At 50.2% G+C, this 16864-nt stretch overlaps 1 protein-coding gene and 1 pseudogene across 2 annotated transcripts in view; one reads left to right on the top strand and one right to left on the bottom strand.

Moving 5' to 3' along the window:
• Positions 1-16864, bottom strand: part of TRAF3 (TNF receptor associated factor 3) — a 118468-nt gene that overhangs the window by 68251 nt on the left and 33353 nt on the right. The window lies entirely within an intron of this gene.
• On the top strand, positions 3941-4633 carry LOC102276106 (ferritin light chain pseudogene; annotated as a pseudogene).

Genomic DNA, 16864 nt, shown 5'->3' with positions numbered 1-16864 from the left:
AGTTTCTCTGAAGTCTTCTTACTCCCCTGAAATGGTGAATGAACACCCATTACCACTCCATACTCACTTTAGTCTTAAAATATACGCCTGAAATATTTTTATACAGTCATGTTGAAAATTTATGATATCAATATTTAGTGTAGTATTTTTGTCATCACTTTGAATTTAATATTCTTCACGGTACATAAAGCCTCTAGAATAAACGTACTTCCTAATCAAATGTGACCCCTGTTGCTAAGATTGCTAGGCCCCCCAGTGCAAAGTTTCTGAAGTGGCACCTGCCTGTTCACATCATTTTAACTTAGATCTATACAAAAATGTGAAACTTTGTCAAGTCACCCTGAAATTTTCACCTAATCGGTCTTTCAAACAAACCCCATTCTGCAATGTTGGCTTTTGCTTAATAGAGTTATGATTCACTCAGTGAATTTAAATAGAGGTTTACGCAACATCAAATCTCTTAGGTTTTCCCCCAAATTAATATTTTGAACACAAAATACTCTGTCAACACTTTTTATATGAATAAAATACTTACATTAATAAAATTTTCCATCAGAATAACATGAAAATAAATCTTTATTTGCAGGTTAGAGCAGTGCCATCAGCGACGCCAGGACAGACAGGACCTGGCCAGCCAAGCACGCCCTGACGGAGGGCAGGGAGCACACCCGTCCACACTGGGGTCCCAAAGCGCTGGCTCCGTGCCCTGCACCCAGCCCCCGAGGCCCAGGTGGTCCAGGGCAGGTGGGGCAAAGGCAGGCCTGTGCGACCCCAGGGGCCATTCTCACAGGTGCCTGATAAGATATTCTTGAATGACTTGTCCCTTCCCACCATCTGGCACCTGTCATGAGAAAAATGAAGGAGAATTTCCTGTAAAGTATCGAAAGTACGAGGACAGGTTTTACTAGTTTCTCAAAACTACCTCATCCTCCTAAAGAATCTTTATTGCTGAACTGGAAGGATCCCTCCACCTCTGTCCCCCTACAATCCACTGGTCCACTTAGATGAAGAAGAACCTGAGAGAGAGCAAAGGAGGGAAGAACCCACACAGAGTCGTCTATTCTTAGTGGTTTCCACGTTCTTGGAGGAGGAAGAAAATAGAACTATTCAATGACTTGAAAAAATAGGAAGCTAGTAATGGGAAAAAGAGTTCTTGGCTGAATCAGAAAATACTTGAAAACCTCCAAGACAGCCCCACAAAGGCAAGATGGGTACAGATCACAACCACCTCCCCGGGAATTCCGGAGCATCCAAGTGCCCAGGGCGGGGCAGGCTCAGCACGAGGAGCAGGGGGAAAGCAGCAGAGGGCCTGCTTCCCAGAGCTGCCTGCCCAGGGGGGAGTGGACTCGAGCAACATGAAAACCGCCCAAGGGAGGCACGCCTCATCCAAAGGAGCAGAAGAAATCAACGATTTCCGAAATTCTCAAAGGGGCTCATGCTGAACATCAACTCAGTTTCTGGTTTTATAGGGGAAAAAAAAATCCCATGATAATCCTAGGGCATCAAACATTTTGCTATACTTCTGCTTGATTTTGATGAGTGTGTGTATGTATATATAATGAGCGTATATATATTTATACATACAGTAAGTGTATAACACATACATAAACATATACACTAACATATATTTAGCACAAGGATGTAAGTACATATACAAATATAATAATATACTATATTAACAAACATTAGTGCTTGATAAATACTAATAAATATTAACTGAAAGAGTGGGTTGCTGGCCAGAGCTTAGAAAATATGTTCATTGAAAAGATATTTTTCGGGAATTTCCTGGCAGTCCAGTGGTTAGGACTCTGTGCTTTCACTCCTGAGGGCCCAGATTCAAATCCCTGGTTAGAAACTAAGATCCCACAAGCCATGCTGCACGTGCAAAAAAAAAAGAAAGATACTTTTTTTCTCACATTCTTTTGCAAGGGACAAACTAAAACCTTCAAAGTAATTCACTTTCATGCATTAAATTACATTTCAAAAGTATCTTATTAAAGGTGATACAGGAGCTGTTGTCAACAACTCATTAACAGAAACCTTGTTCTAAATTAATATCATAAACAGAACTTTTAGTGGTGCAAATCTGAATGTAGAAAACAAATGTGTTGCAACAAGCCACACTACTCCTGGTGATGAGTGACAAAGCCGCCCAGCGCAATTCTCCAAGTCCGAGGCAGAACAAAAAGGAAAGCCATGTGCTATGAACTGTGGGTTTGGACTTGAGGTTCCAGGCTAAGATCCCAATACCCTGGGCAACAAGACCTATGGCTGGGGGTGCGGGCGAAGCTCACCCCGGGAGGGGGATGGAAGCCCAGAGGCCAGGGCTCAGACACGCCCCTCTGCACCCTGGGGTGGGTTTCAGTGAAACAGAGGGCTGGGGGGAAAGACAGAACGAAATCCTTTCCTGAGGTTTTAACATTTCACAATCGAAGTCTCAATCCCCCAGAGTATCAAAGGTGTGTCTTCAGGGCGTGGCAAACCCAAGCCCCATCCTGACTAACCCTTCCTCTGTAAGCTGGGAGTTCAGGGACACAGTTAGGGTGCAACAGTGGAGCCTCTCAGGAGACAGGAGTCACCTCGTTTCAGATGTCCTGCCGCCGAGCACAGGCTACCGGGGAAGCGTGTGAAAGGGGTACTTGTGCTGACAAGCATCTGAAGACCCCTGCGAAATGACCCTAATCAATGAATCTGCCTGTGAAACACCATTTTGTAACATGAAGGGAGCTTCCCATGTGGCTCAGAGGTTGGGAAGAGCCCTTGGAGGAAGACACGGCAACCCACTCCAGTATTTTCGCCTGGGAAATTCCATGGGCACAGGAGCTTGGCAGGCTACAGTCCACGGGGCCGCATAGAGTCGGACAAGACTGAGCAACTGAGCACGCACACATCTCAATAGGCACGGCCTGAGGACCTACTAGGTCCCAGATGCACGGCAGCACAGCTTAACACAGCGCACACGAATGCTAATCTTCCGCTTGTATTTGTCTGCTGAATAAATTAGGTGAAGAGTCTGATTATCATTTTGAGGTGATAAAATTGCGCTGGATGAACAACTGGGAATATACAGAAAACTACTGAACTGTGCGCTAGACGAGGGTAGAGCTTACATTATGCAAATTATCTCCCAAAAGCTGTTATTAAAATTTTTTCTATAGCAAATTATTTTTTTAAAAAACAGTAATTTCTTAATTTTTTTACATCTAAAATGGCAACCCACTCCAGTGTTCTTGCCTGGAGAATCCCAGGGACGGGGGAGCCTGGTGGGCTGCCATCTATGGTGTCGCACAGAGTCGGACACGACTGAAGCGACTTAGCAGCAGCAGCAGCAGCATGTAATAAAATGCCGTTATCTAACACTGGTGAATGGAAACACTAAGGACTGCTGTAACTAGGCTTCTAAGTCATATCCAACTCTTTGTGACCCACGGGCTGCAGTGCACCAGGCTCCTTTGTCCTCTACTACCTCCTGGAGTTTGCTCAAACTCATGTCCAGTGAGTCGGTGATGTTATCTAATCATCTCACCCTCTGCTGTCCCCACCACCTTCTCCTCCTGCCCTAATCATTCTCAGCACCAGGGTTTTTTCCAATTAGCTAGCTCTTCATATCATGTGGCCAAAGTATTAGAGCTTCAGCATCAGTTCTTCCAATGGATATTTGGGGTTGATTTCCTTTAGGATTGACTAGTTTGACTTCCTTGCTGTCCAAGGGACTCTCAAGAATCTTCTCCAGCACCACAGTTTAAAAGCATCAGAAGTGCGCTCGGCGGCCCGCGGATCTGTCTCTTGCTTCAACAGTGTTTGGACGGAACAGACCCAGGGACTCCCCTTGCTCCAGCCTCCGACCTCCCCCCAACCCTTTTTCCAGTCGCAACCTTCGGAGTCAGCCACTCAGCTGTCCGCGATCACTGGGACGAGCCACCATTTTTTAACTCCTTATTATTACCGACCAATCATGAGCTCCCAGATTCGTCAGAATTATTCTACCGAGGTGGAGGCGGCCATCAACCGCCTGGTTAACATGCAACTGCGGGCCTCCTGCACCTACCTCTCTCTGGGCTTCTATTTCGACGGCGACGATGTGGCCCTGGAGGGTGTGGGTCACTTTTTTCGCGAACTGGCCAAGGAGAAGCGCGAGGGCGTGGAGCGTCTCTTGAAACTGCAAAACCAGCGTGGCGGCTGCGCCCTCTTCCTGGACGTGCAGAAGCCATCTCAAGATGAGTGGGGTAAAACCCAGGACACTATGGAGGCCGCCCTTCTCGTAAAGAAGAACCTGAATCAAGCCCTGTTGGATCTGCATGGCCTGGCTTCTGCCCGCGGAGACCCCCACATCTGTGACTTCCTGGAGAACCACTTCCTAGATGAGGAAGTGAAACTCATCAAGAAGATGGGTGACCACCTGACCAACCTCCGCAGGCTGGCTGGTCCCCAGGCTGGGTTGGGCGAGTATCTCTTCGAAAGGCTCACCCTCAAGCACGACTAGGAGCTTCTGGAGACCAGTGGCCAATGAAGAACCCACCTAACATCAGGGCTGCCTGAAGCCGCTCTCTGCAGCTACTAGGCAGCTTTTTTAACACCCTGGAGCCCTCTCTCAAGCCTTGGACCATATGGAAACAATAAAGCTTTTTGCAGCATAAAAAATAAAATAAAATAAAAGCATCAATTCTTCGGGCTCAGCCTTCTTTACGGTCCAACTCTCACATCCATACATGACTACTGGAAAAACTATAGCTTTGACTTTATGGATCTTTGTCAGCAGAGTGATGTCTCTGCTTTTTAATGTGCTATCTAGGTTTGTCACAGCTTTCCTTCCAGGGAGCAAATGCCTTTTAATTTCATGGCTGCAGTCACCTTCCACAGTGATTGTAGAGCCCGAGAAAAGAAAATCTGTCACTGCCTCCACTTTTTCCCTTTCTATTTGCCATGAAGTGACAGGATCAGAGGCCATGATCTTAGTTTTTGAATGCTGAGTTTTAAGCCAGCCTTTTCACCCTTCTCTTTCACCAAGAGGCTATTTAGTTTCTCTGTACTTTCTGTCATTACAGTGGTTATCATCTGCATATCTGAGGTTGATATTTCTCCCAGCAATCTTGATTCCAGCTTGGGATTCATTCAGCCTGGTATTTCTCATGATGTACTCTACATATAAAATAAATAAGTAGGGTTACAATATCCAGCATTGTCATACTCCTTTCCCAATTTTGAGACAGTCTGTTGTTCCATGTCTGGTTCAAACTGCTGCTTCTTGATCCACATACAGTTTTCTCAGGAGGCAAGTAAGGCGGTGTAGTATTCCCATATCTTTAAGAATTTTCCAGTTTGTTGTGATCCACACAGTCAAAGGCTTTAGCATAGTCAATGAAGCAGAAGCAGATCTTTTTCTGGAATTTCCTTGCTGTCTCTATGATCCAACGGATGTTGGCAATTTGATTTCTGGTTCCTCTGCTTTTCCTAAATCCAGCTTGAACATCTGGAAGTTCCAGCTTCATGTACTGCTGAAGACTACCTTGAAGGATTTTGAACATTACCTTATTTGCATGTGAAATGAACGCAATTGTGCAGTAGTTTGAACATTCTTTGGCATTGTTCTTTGGGACTGGAATGAAAACTGACCTTTTCCAGTCCTGTGGCCACTGCTGAGTTTTTCAAATTTGCTGGCATATTAAGTACAGCACTTCGACAGCATCATCTTTTAGGATTTAAAATAGCTGGGCTGGAATCCCACCACCCCCACTTGCTCTGTTTGTTGTGAAGCTTCCCAAGGACCACTTGACTTGGCACTCTAGGACGTCTGGCTCTGGGTGAGTGATCACACCATCCTGGTTATCCAGGTCATTAAGACCTTTTTTTGTACAGTTCTTCTGTGTATTCTTGCCACCTCTTCTTAATATCTTCTGCTCCTATAGGTCCATACCATTTCTGTCCTTTATTCTGCCCATCCTTGCATGAAATATTCCCTTGATATCTGCAATTTTCTTGAAGAGATCTCTAGTCTTTCCAATTCTATTGTTTTCCTCTATTACTTTGCATTGTTCACTTAAGAAGACTTTCTTATCTCTCTTTGCTATTTTCTGGAACTCTGCATTCAGTTGGGAATATCTTCTTCTCCTTTGCCTCTCGCTTTTCTTTCCTCAGCTATTTGTAAAGCTTCCTCAGACTATCGCTTTGCCCTGTTGCATGTCTTTTTCTTGAGGATGGTTTTGGTCACCACCTCCTGTACAAAGTTACAAACCTCCATCCATAGTTCTTCAGGCACTCTGTCTATTAGATCTAATCCCTTGAATCTATTCATCACCTCCACTGCATAATCGTAAGGGATTTGATAAATCACCCCAAACAGAGTGGCCTAAACCTCCACCTGCCTCAGCCTCTGTGGGCTGCAGATCTGGACTGGGCACAGCTCTGCTCCATGGTGTCTGGGGTCTTGGCTGAGAAGCGAGAAGAGTAGAACGCAGTCACCTGCCAGTCACTGGCAGAAACACCTGCCAGTGTTTCTCGCCTGCCAGGAGGCTGCTGACTGGGGCCTCAGGACGGCTCGTTTAGGGCCTTGCCACATGCTCTTCCTGCAAGAGCTGGCTGACCTTCACAGCACGGTGCTGGCTTTCCCCACAGCAAGTGTCCTCAAAGAGAAGCCAGGCGAAAACTGGACCGTGTTTTTAAGATCTAGCTCGGAAGTCACACAGCATCACTTCTGCCACACCAGCGGGTGAGGTGGGTCACACGCCTGGCCCCGGGGTCACAGAGAAGGAGCAGAGACTTGCCTCCTGGCCAAGTCCCATAGTGAGGCCGTCTGCAGGACGGGAGGCGCCACTGGGGCCACTGAGGAGAACAGAGTCTGTAATGCAATCTCAATCTTCCGGAAGACCAGCAAATTAAAAGTCTGGGTTGGTGGGCTCCCCTGGCGGTCCACTGGTTAAGACTCCGAGCCTCTAGTGCAGGGGGCGTGGCTTTGATCCCTGTTCCGGGAGCTAAGACCTCGCATGCCAGGTGAGGTGACCAAAATCTTTTTTTAAAAAATCTGGGTTACCCAGCATTTAACATGACGATGATGTGTCAGTCGCTCAGTCACGTCCGACTCTTTGCGACCCCATGGACTGTAGCCCGCCAGGCTCCTCTGTCCATGGGATTCTCCAGGCAGGAATACAGGAGTGTGTTGCCATTCCCTTCTCCAGGGAATCTTCCTGACCCAGGGATCAAACCCAGGCCTCCTGCATTGTAGGCAGGTTCTTTACCATCTGAGCCACCAGGACCCCATCAAGTTGTACTTTACACCTCGTGAGTGAACCTCTTATTACCTGTAACAAGGTGTAACTTTGAGGCTGCACCCAATATTGCTAGGTTGCTCTGCCCCAGTGAACACAGTATTGTGACCCTGAGTCAACAGGTGATGATTCAGCTTCACCCCCGGTGACCACTGGGCAGCGAGCTTCTCTGGAAAACACCTCAGACAGGCGAAAGTGCCGCTGTGGAGGCAGAATCATCTGGGCCCACAGGCCGCACGCCCCACGCACAGGGCACTAACCTCTCAGGATGGCACGTGGCCTGGGGGCAGAGCTGTGCCCTCCTCCACCCCACCCCTGAAGTCTCCAGCACACCGTGCTCACTGAATGGCGGAGGAAAGAAGGAGGGGAAGGCAGGAATATTCACAACTGTGAATTAGAGAGCACTACTCCAGTCCCTACCGTCGGTCTCTTTGGATAAAAAGGAAAGCAGAAATCGGCGGCCTGAGAGCACGCCTCTACTGTCAGAAAAGGACCCTCGGGAGGAGGCCGGGCAGGCTCTGGTCCCCGAGCTGGCTGTGACCTGCCCTGAGACCCTGACCAAGCGGCCTGACTTGTCTGGGCCTCAGTCTCCTCCCTGCGAGATGAAGGACTGTCAGATGATGACTGTGGGCGGCACACCGAGTGGCACGAGCCTGGAGGCCGAGTCTTCTTCAGGATTAAAGTTTAAACTGTACGGTCTGCACGTCTGTGAACAGCGAGAAGGAGGGTGAAGTGTCCTCCGGGAACCCGAGGGCTCTCTCAGGAGCCGTCCTTGCCCCGGGGCTGCCTCAGACCTCAGCCCTCCGGGCAGCAGGCTGTCTAGACTCCCTTTACAAAATAAAAGCAAACAGGTATTTCAGTCCCATGCAGTCAAGACATCAGTACAGTTTCAATGCACAGGGGAACTGATTTTCTAACAAACAGACTGCACACATTTCCAATGAAGATAGATACTAGGCCTTTGCTTATTATTTTCACAAGTTCAGCATTTTGAACGCAGGTCTTTCTAACCAGGGCCTCCCTCTCCAAAACCAACCTCTTGGACCTCCTGGAAGCAGAAGCAGACAGGGCCGCCTCCCTGGAGCCAGGCGCTCCGGGTGCCCCGCAGTGTCGCTGGAGAGATCCTCAGGTGGACGGAGCTTGGCAGGCCCGCACCAGCACACGGGGCGGCGACCATGCTGGGAGCCTTCAGGACAGCCAGCCCACGCCACGGGGCCAGGACACTGCACGCACGCACACACGCATACACACACACACGCACACACAGGCAAGTCGAAAAACCACCTCTCAACCGGAGTCTGTCACCAGGAAGACCGAGGCGGATGTCAGCAGAGGAAGACCTGAGCCAGACGGACAGCTCTGGTAACGGGCGGGGGGTGCGCAGCTCCGGGGAGGCTGGATTCATTTACACTCATCCTGAATGCAGGCTCTCGGCTGGAACATCTCACTTAAAATGCCAGAAGGTTCAAAACCCATTCATAAGCTTTCCGGAATGCATGCAGTCACCATGGCAACCCTGACATTATATTTCTTGGCACTGCACATATAAATTACCACCCATAATGCATTTAATACAGTTTGGGGCCACCAATTCAAAGCAAAATAAATCTGAGTTCTGACTCTCAGCCTGCCTCTTAGATAAACAAAGAGGAACAGCTGGAGGGAGATCCAGCTGGCCCCGGGCTGGGACGAGGCTGCACACACGGAGATGCTCAACTGAAGGCCGACGAGCACTGAGGACGCCAGACCTCACCGTCCGGCCGGACGCTGCGATTTTGAAAACCAAAACGTTCCACGCCAGATTCACGGAACTGTCGCTCCCTAAGTTAAAGATACAGCATATTACATCCATAGCTACATCCCTGAAATTCGACCATGGCTGTTAGCAAGGCAGAGAAAATGCAGATCCCTTTAAAGAACATATTTTATGATTCATTTCCAGCGCATCTGTCAACACAAATAAGGTGGCTGTTCAAAGGTCCAAACTGTCCTTAATAAGAAACCAAAGTTTTTCTCTCTCAGGTTCAGAAGACATCTACTCAGTCATAATTCTTTGCCTTCATCGGGGATATTGATAAATATTTAAAATACTTATCATGCATGGTTTACAGAGTCCCTTACCTTCTCAAAATCCACCGTGAGCACAGAGAAGGAAACAAAATTGCCGTGCACAGACTGCAAAGGCATCTTCAGCTTCACGTCCCCCGGCAGCCCACTGCATCAGTAACTTCACGGAGCTGCTGCAGGACAGGCCTGTGCTGGCCACAGTGCCCACAAAACCCACCTCCAGCCTCACCACTGACCGGCTATGTCCAGGGGGGCATTGCCTTCTCAGTCTCCTCCTTCAGACTCCAGGCCGCGGGCCGCGGCTGTGGAGGGGGGCAGAAGACCTCCCCGCCGGGTGCTGCCATATTAACAGGCACTTTGGTAGCCGCTGCATTGCAGTCTTTCTGAAGCAAGCCACCAAGCTCAGAAGCAGGAGCGCCAGAGAGAGACTCCCCAGCACAGGAAGCTGCCTTCTGAATCACAAAGATTTTCTAAAGATCTTTTAAAAAATAAATGTTGCGAAAACCTGGGGTGAGGGGGAGGAGAGCATTTCTAGATTTCCAACCTGTTTCCTGCAGGCTGGCGAGTTCGTGGCTTTCGCTGGAGGACGGCTCTGACCATGTGCTGTGCTGGGTGGAAATGTGGAGAGGAATGAACGCGCCTGATGACACACCGTCCTCACTGCTCAAGTGTCCCGATGACAACCCTGCACCCCTGCTGCCTCCCGCCAGCCCCGGGGCCCGAGGGGAGCCCCCGGCAGCCAGAGGACTCAGGCCAGGAGGTGCGGGAGCTTCGGGCGCCCGGGTGGCAGCAATCACCCTGAGCGCCCAGCTACCGCCTCCGACAGCGCGCCTGAAATACTGAACCGCGACCACAGAGCCAGCCTCAGAAAAGACACTGAGAGTAGCAGCGTGCTTGCTAAGTGACCTTTAACTCTCGTTGCTCCACTCGGTCTGCTCGGTGACCCTTACCCACGTGCTGCCTGTGAATGGCCATGCCGAGGCCGAGCTCACCGTCCTGCTGGCGAGGGCAGGCTGGGGGTGACACTCCCAGGACAGGCCACCCTGGGCGTGGGGGCTGGGGGGGCGGGACGGCGGGCTGGAGGTGGGCCAGCTCGGCGAGGAGGAGTGCCCGGCAGTAGCTGACGGACGGGCACCCCCGGGAAAAGGGGGGATGAGGGCGGCAGCCCTCAAGATGGTGCAGTGTCCCCAGCACACATCTGCGACCCCCAGCGAGAGCGGTTTCTGCCCTGAAGCCCATGGGACCCTCAGCGCCACCGCCACCGCCTCACAGACACCCATGCACCCAGTCCCTGAAGCACACAGCCGCCCTGAGCGCCTGGCCACCAAGTGCAGGGGGCAGAGCCTGGACCGAGCGGGGCACCCTGCGCCAGCCTCCCCACACCGCCACCTCTCAGAGACGCCAGCTGCCTGCCCCGGCTCCGGCCGCTCCCCGCCAAGCCCCATGCTGAGCCGGGCCCGAGGGGCAAGTGAGGGGTCCCTCCTCCAGGGACACCCGCAGCTGCCTGCAGACGTACGCTCTTCTCCCGGGTGGGGGGTCCTGCTCCGCCTTCCCCTGCCCACCTGGCTCCCCTCACGCCTCCAGCCCCGGAATCTCCTCCAGGAAGCCCTCACCACTGCACCTCTTCCCACCACAAGCAGCAAGCAGCAAGGCCCTTCCTCTGGGCTCCCGTCTGCCCTGGAAGCTACCACACCATGGGGAAATGAGGCTGAGTGCCCACAGGGCCCAGCATCACTGGTGCGCAGGGGCAGGGGCACGAGGCAGACCCCCGGCCCCACACCGGGAGGCGCCCCCTGGGTCACCTCCACCCGAGGCCCAGAGGATGTCAGCCACCGCCCAGGTGGGAGCCCCAGCGTCACCCCACCCCTCACACGGGCCCCCAGCCTGGGTCCAGGGGCTCCGCCTGGGGAAGCCACCCTCCAGGGGCTTCACTCCGGGAGGGAGCACGTTTATGGGAACACCACAGTTTTCCCACCCCGTCTCTCCCCAAGGAGGGGCAATGTGAATAAATGAATATCCTGGATCAAACCAGGTCACCTCAAGTCAGCTCCTGACTGGCTGGATAACTCACAGCACGAGGTGGCTGATCAGAAGGGAAGGCAGAGAGAGGCGGCGTGGGGACACCACGCTTTACAGACACTCACTGGAGTGGTTTAATGGACTCAGAGGAACTTCCATCAAACGTGTCTAGGCACAGTTAGAAGCTCCCCACAGACTCTACCCCAGATGCTGCCTTTCAGATCGGGGATCAAGGCTGCTGTCTGCAGCTGCACCGCTGTCTGGCCACCAGAACCCAGTGCTCTGGCCCGAGCGGGCTCTCCCAGGAGGGTCTGGAGGAGGGGCCAGGGGTCTCACCTCAAGACGCTGTGCCTCCTGGAACAAGCAATACCTCAGGACAGGCCGGGGAAGCTGCCCGGGGCTGAGACCCGGCCCCCAGGTCCAGCACCGAGAGCGCTTTCAGGGCAGTGCCCTGGGGGAGACAGCATCCCCAGGGAGATGGGGGAGGAGGGGGAGCAGGCTACAGGACCCCACAGGACCGCCGGCCAGGTTCACTGCCTGAATACCAAGGCTGGTGAGCCAGGCCCCCGCCTCCCCGGCTTCCTGCTGTCTCCACCGTCCGCTGAGCAGGCAGCCAGGCTCCAACACGAGGAGCAACGTCGGGTGCACAGCTAGGGACCGAGCAGAGCTGCCTGCTGTCCGCCCTGGGCCTAGCACGAACCTCCTGGGGTGGGCACACAGCCTGCCGCCTCTCAGCCCAGAGCTGGGGCAGAGCAGAAAGGGCGCCCTGTCTCCCTCTGACACGGTCCCCCAGTCGACCGCTCGCTCTTTCTGAATCTGGAATTTCCTGCCGACAGAAAAGGAGTAAGGCTTGTCCTATGAACCTTAGTTGATTCGATTCACTGCTATAACACACGTGAAAAGTTGCTGAAAGCACAGCCTTCTCAAAACATAGACACAACCGTTACAAAATAAAGCCCGCATCCGCAGAGCGCTCGATCACTTCTCCAAGCTTAACTCAGTTCACATACACGATGAGAGGCCTGAAGGGCCCTCCCCATTCACTGAAATGACCACACAGAACCTGCTCCTTCACTAAAGAGCAGTGACGAAATTCACAACCAACTCAGGCAATCAGCTAATGCTGTTAACGTACATTTACATGAGCTCCATACAAATTATGGAAACATCCCTACAGGCCTCATTTGGATACTTACGAAAATGCTCAAGAGGATCATGGCTAACTTAAGGTGTTTATTACTTCAAAACAGACAACCCAGTTACCAAAGTTAACCTGAAAAGAGCCAAAGGAGTGAGCGTATGCTGCCTGAAGAGGACACAGATAAACCACTCACTCAGTCACCCTGTGCAGCTGGGGCCAGGGAACAAAGGGGTGTCCCTCAAGAAAAGCGGGGGTAAGAACCCAAGAAAAATACAAAATACAGGTAAGGGTTAGTTGGCTTAGAAGCAGAACAGACTTAATTAGCTGCAGAAAATCTACGGGGACACTCACTCGATGAGTGTCAGATGTGATGTGATCTCAGGAAAGAAGGCACTTCAAACATGAAACAGGAGCCACCAGGTCACCAACAAAGGTGAGAGGCCCTAGTTACAAGCAGCAAAGCCGCTTTACACATTTAAATGGGAACCTGGACAGTACAGCCAAGAAACACCCCCAGCTGATGCCAACACCTCCAGGTCTGCACCCGAGACACGACGTCCACCTCACGAACACCCGCGGGTGACTGTCCCGAGGCACACTGTTCACAACAGCTAGAAAGGCGACGCGGCACAAAGGCACCTGCGGACTGATGAACACTGCCCCCGACACACAGCGCGTCCACATGGAGGCGTATGATTCAGCACAGAAAGGAGCGGCCTGCCGACGCACAGTGCCACACGGGCGAACCCTGAACACACGACGCTACGCGAAAGAAGCCAGACACAGAAGGCCGCGCGCGTGCTGTGTGACCCCAGGCGTGTGAACCGCTCACAGCGGGCAGCGGCCGCACAGCCCTGTGACTACACTACACCCTGCTGAACTGGACGCTGGAAGCAGGTCAGCTGCGCGCTGTGCGGCTACAGTCGCACACAAGGCCACGTGTCTGGGAGGCAGCCTCCCTTACTGAGACTCAGCGCGTCATCTAAAGAAACAAAACAGGGAAAATGCTGTGAGTCTTCATTCTGCCCCCCCAAAATGCCTTATTCTGGGGGTGCCCCTTCCAAATGGTAGTAAATAAGCTTCTCACTGTTTAGAACAACTCACACTGTTTTTGGTAACTCCTTCTCCCCCAAATCTCAGAGTTCAACAGTTTTATAACAAGTAAATTGATTTGAACTTTCATGTAAAATAGAAATCACACCTACATGCAAATGTAGCACTTTTAAACACAAGGGAGGATGCTAATTAGGGAAACCAGGCACCCCACCACCATCACCAAAAAAGTGCTCATTAGTTTTTTCCGCTATGAAATAAATATGAGCACTGGGGTTTTTAACATCCAGAAATATTTATAAGACTTCAAGTCAATACAGTCAAAGAAAACACACGCGCTAACTGAACGTGAAACTCACAAAAACAAAAGCAAGCTTCTGTGTAAAGTAACAGACCGACAGAAAGACTGTTTCCTCTACACCCAGCAAACAGCTCCCACTCACCCCGTTGCCATGTGTCCGTCTCAACGTCCTCAACAACCCGGCCAACAGGGGGCGACGCGCCATCTGAGCGGTTCTGTCATTGGCTGAACCCGTCATCACGATAATCTGTGTTTCTATTTTCCGCAGGAAGAGAATCATGTCTACTCACAATTCACAATGAGTCAACCAGTGTGTAAAATATTTTACATAATGGGAAAATTTATCGTGACCCAAAAGTTCAGCGTGTTCTCATTAAGTTACCAGAAATTACAGATGTGAAGATTCTTCTGTTAACTTAACCAAAATCAAGAAAAGAAACTAACTCATATATACACACATTTTCGGTTTGGTAGATCTAATTTTTTTTTTTTAAACGCTACTGTATGCATTTCAAATTACTCAGACTGGTAAATCCATACTTTAAGTACTGAATAAAGAAAATCTGCATGCTGACAACATAGGCAGTTTGAAACTGGTTTTGACGCTGCGTCACTTGCTACCTAAACAGCTAAGCAATGTCAAGACCTGGCAGAGGAGGCTTCAGTTTTGTAAACACCCCTACGGTGAAGTGGTTTTTCCAGAACTATGATACCATCTAACGAGTGAATTAATGGAGCCTTCCCAGTGTGCCTCACTGTGAATAAAACCTTCTGTGGAAAATCTTACACGTAGTGCTGCATACACTTAACATTTTCTCACGTGGTACGGTCACTGGTGTGTGTGTGTGTGTGTGTGTGTGTGTGTGTGTGTGTTTAACAATCCCAGGAGGAAAAAACACATAAGCAATTAAAACACACACAACTTTTCTATTATGACCTTTTAAAAAACCCTCAGTCTTCTGTGATACTCTAAAGGCGACACTGGGAAACAGGTCTGTTCACACGCGCATGGCAGATGCAAAGGTGGGAACTGCACGCTCTACCTGTACACACGTCCTAAGAATCAGATGCTTCTAAGTCCATACACATAACTCCTCTGTAGCGAACGTAACACCACCAGATACTTTCTATGTTACAGGTTAGTCCCCCAAAAAGGGTAATTATAAAACACGAGGAGGCGTCTCTTTAAAACCCTGTTAAGTAAATTACTTGCAAATACTGACCACAAAACTCTGGGTAATGCCAACATTAATCACTCATAAAACCCCAGAATGTGTCTTGAAAGAAGATTTTACAATACAAACTCTATTCTTAACTATCTTAAAATACATCGCAAAAGACCATTCTGACAAGACTTTCTGAAAACTACAATATCTCTTATAAAATCTAAAAGACTGAAAGTGTGTTTCTGATTCAGTGTCATGGCTCATTAAATCTTAAGTCCAGTGCCTTGGACAAAAATAATTCTAAATCTTTGGAAAGGCTAATCTTTAATACACATGTTCAGATGAGAGTTAATACAATCTACATAATTTATCAAAGACCACAGAAAACTGTCAGAAATAATACAAAGTGACATCTGCTTCAGGAATAAACTTTTGGACCCCATATCCATTTCAAATGCCTGAAATATACATTTTGAGACATACTTCAGTCTTGGGTCTTCATTTTCTAACAAAAAAGGGCAGCCTTTCCTGCAGCCTGGCAATTAAACATTTTTTACAAAATGCAAGCACCATACCAAAAAGCAGGTAAAGTTTTTTACATTAAAGAGTTCCATTTATGCCAAAAATGCATCTTAAAGACAGTAAAGCAAAACTATATTCATATTTTAAAAGTCAGAAAACACCTATTAAATCCACTCAATGTTGAAAAGTCAAAGCTATGGTTTTTCCAGTAGTCATGTATGAATGTGAGAGTTGAACCATCAAGAAGGCTGAGTGCTAAAGAACTGACGCTTTCAAACTGTGGTGCGGGAGAAGACTCTTGAGAGTCCCTTGGACAGCAAGGAGATCAAAACCAATCCATCCTAAAGGAAATCAACACTGAATATTCACTGGAAGGACTGATGCTGAAGCTCTAATACTATGGCTACCTGATGCAAAGAGTTGACTCACTGGAAAAGACCCTGATGCTGGGAAAGACTGAAGGCAGGAGAAGGGGATCGACAGAGGATGGGACGGCATCACGGACTCAATGGACATGAGCTTGAGCAAACTCCAGCAGACAGTGAAGGAAAGGGGAGTCTGGCATGATACAGTCCACAGGGTTGCAGAGAGTTGGACGTGACTGAACTGAACAACAAATGCTGAAAACTCTTGGGTCAAGAGGGCACGGTGTGAGGGTACAGACAGGCCAGCCAGGGCGGAGGGCCTTCACGTTTTCCTTCCGGCCCCAAGCTTAACTTGCAGCCATGGAGAGCGCAGAGGTAAAAGGGTCTGAAACAGAAGACACCCCCCCTCCCCCACCAAACACTGTGCAGCACCCCTGAGCCCCCGGCCAGGCTGCTGGGAAGGGACCCAGGACGACCCAGGACAGCCGATGTCTGCAAGCCTGGCACCGACAGGCCCTGCAGCCACCTCCCTGGGGACACGCTTCTCAAAGCAAAGGAGGCAGGTGGGGACAGCAAGCCCTGTGACCACCAGAGGCGCCCTCCCCAGTGTGCTCCTCCCAGGATATCACAGGAGGGCTGGGGCCAGCTTCCTTCTTTTCAGCACCAATGCCTAAAAGTCAGACATGCACCAAACTGGCCCACAATCTCTCACCTGAGTCCCGAAATCCCAGAAGCTCTGAAAACATGTTTATAACACGCCCTGGCACGGCGCCCGCCCCACTCACCTGGACTGGTCACACCCGCTGCAAAGCTCTTACTGCCCAATGACAAGGTACTAGGCGTTCTAGTGTAGGGTCTATTCACTCATTCCATCCTAAACCTCAAAACTTCCAAAGTCCCAGACACCCTGGCCCCCAAGTCGTGAAGGGTCATTAAAGGACGACAGGACCAGCCCAGGCTGCACAGTG

This window comes from Bos mutus, chromosome 21 (assembly GCF_027580195.1).
Source record: "Bos mutus isolate GX-2022 chromosome 21, NWIPB_WYAK_1.1, whole genome shotgun sequence".
Lineage (NCBI taxonomy): Eukaryota > Metazoa > Chordata > Mammalia > Artiodactyla > Bovidae > Bos > Bos mutus.
Note: the sequence above shows the minus strand (reverse complement) of the source record. Positions and strands in the feature narration are given on the sequence as shown.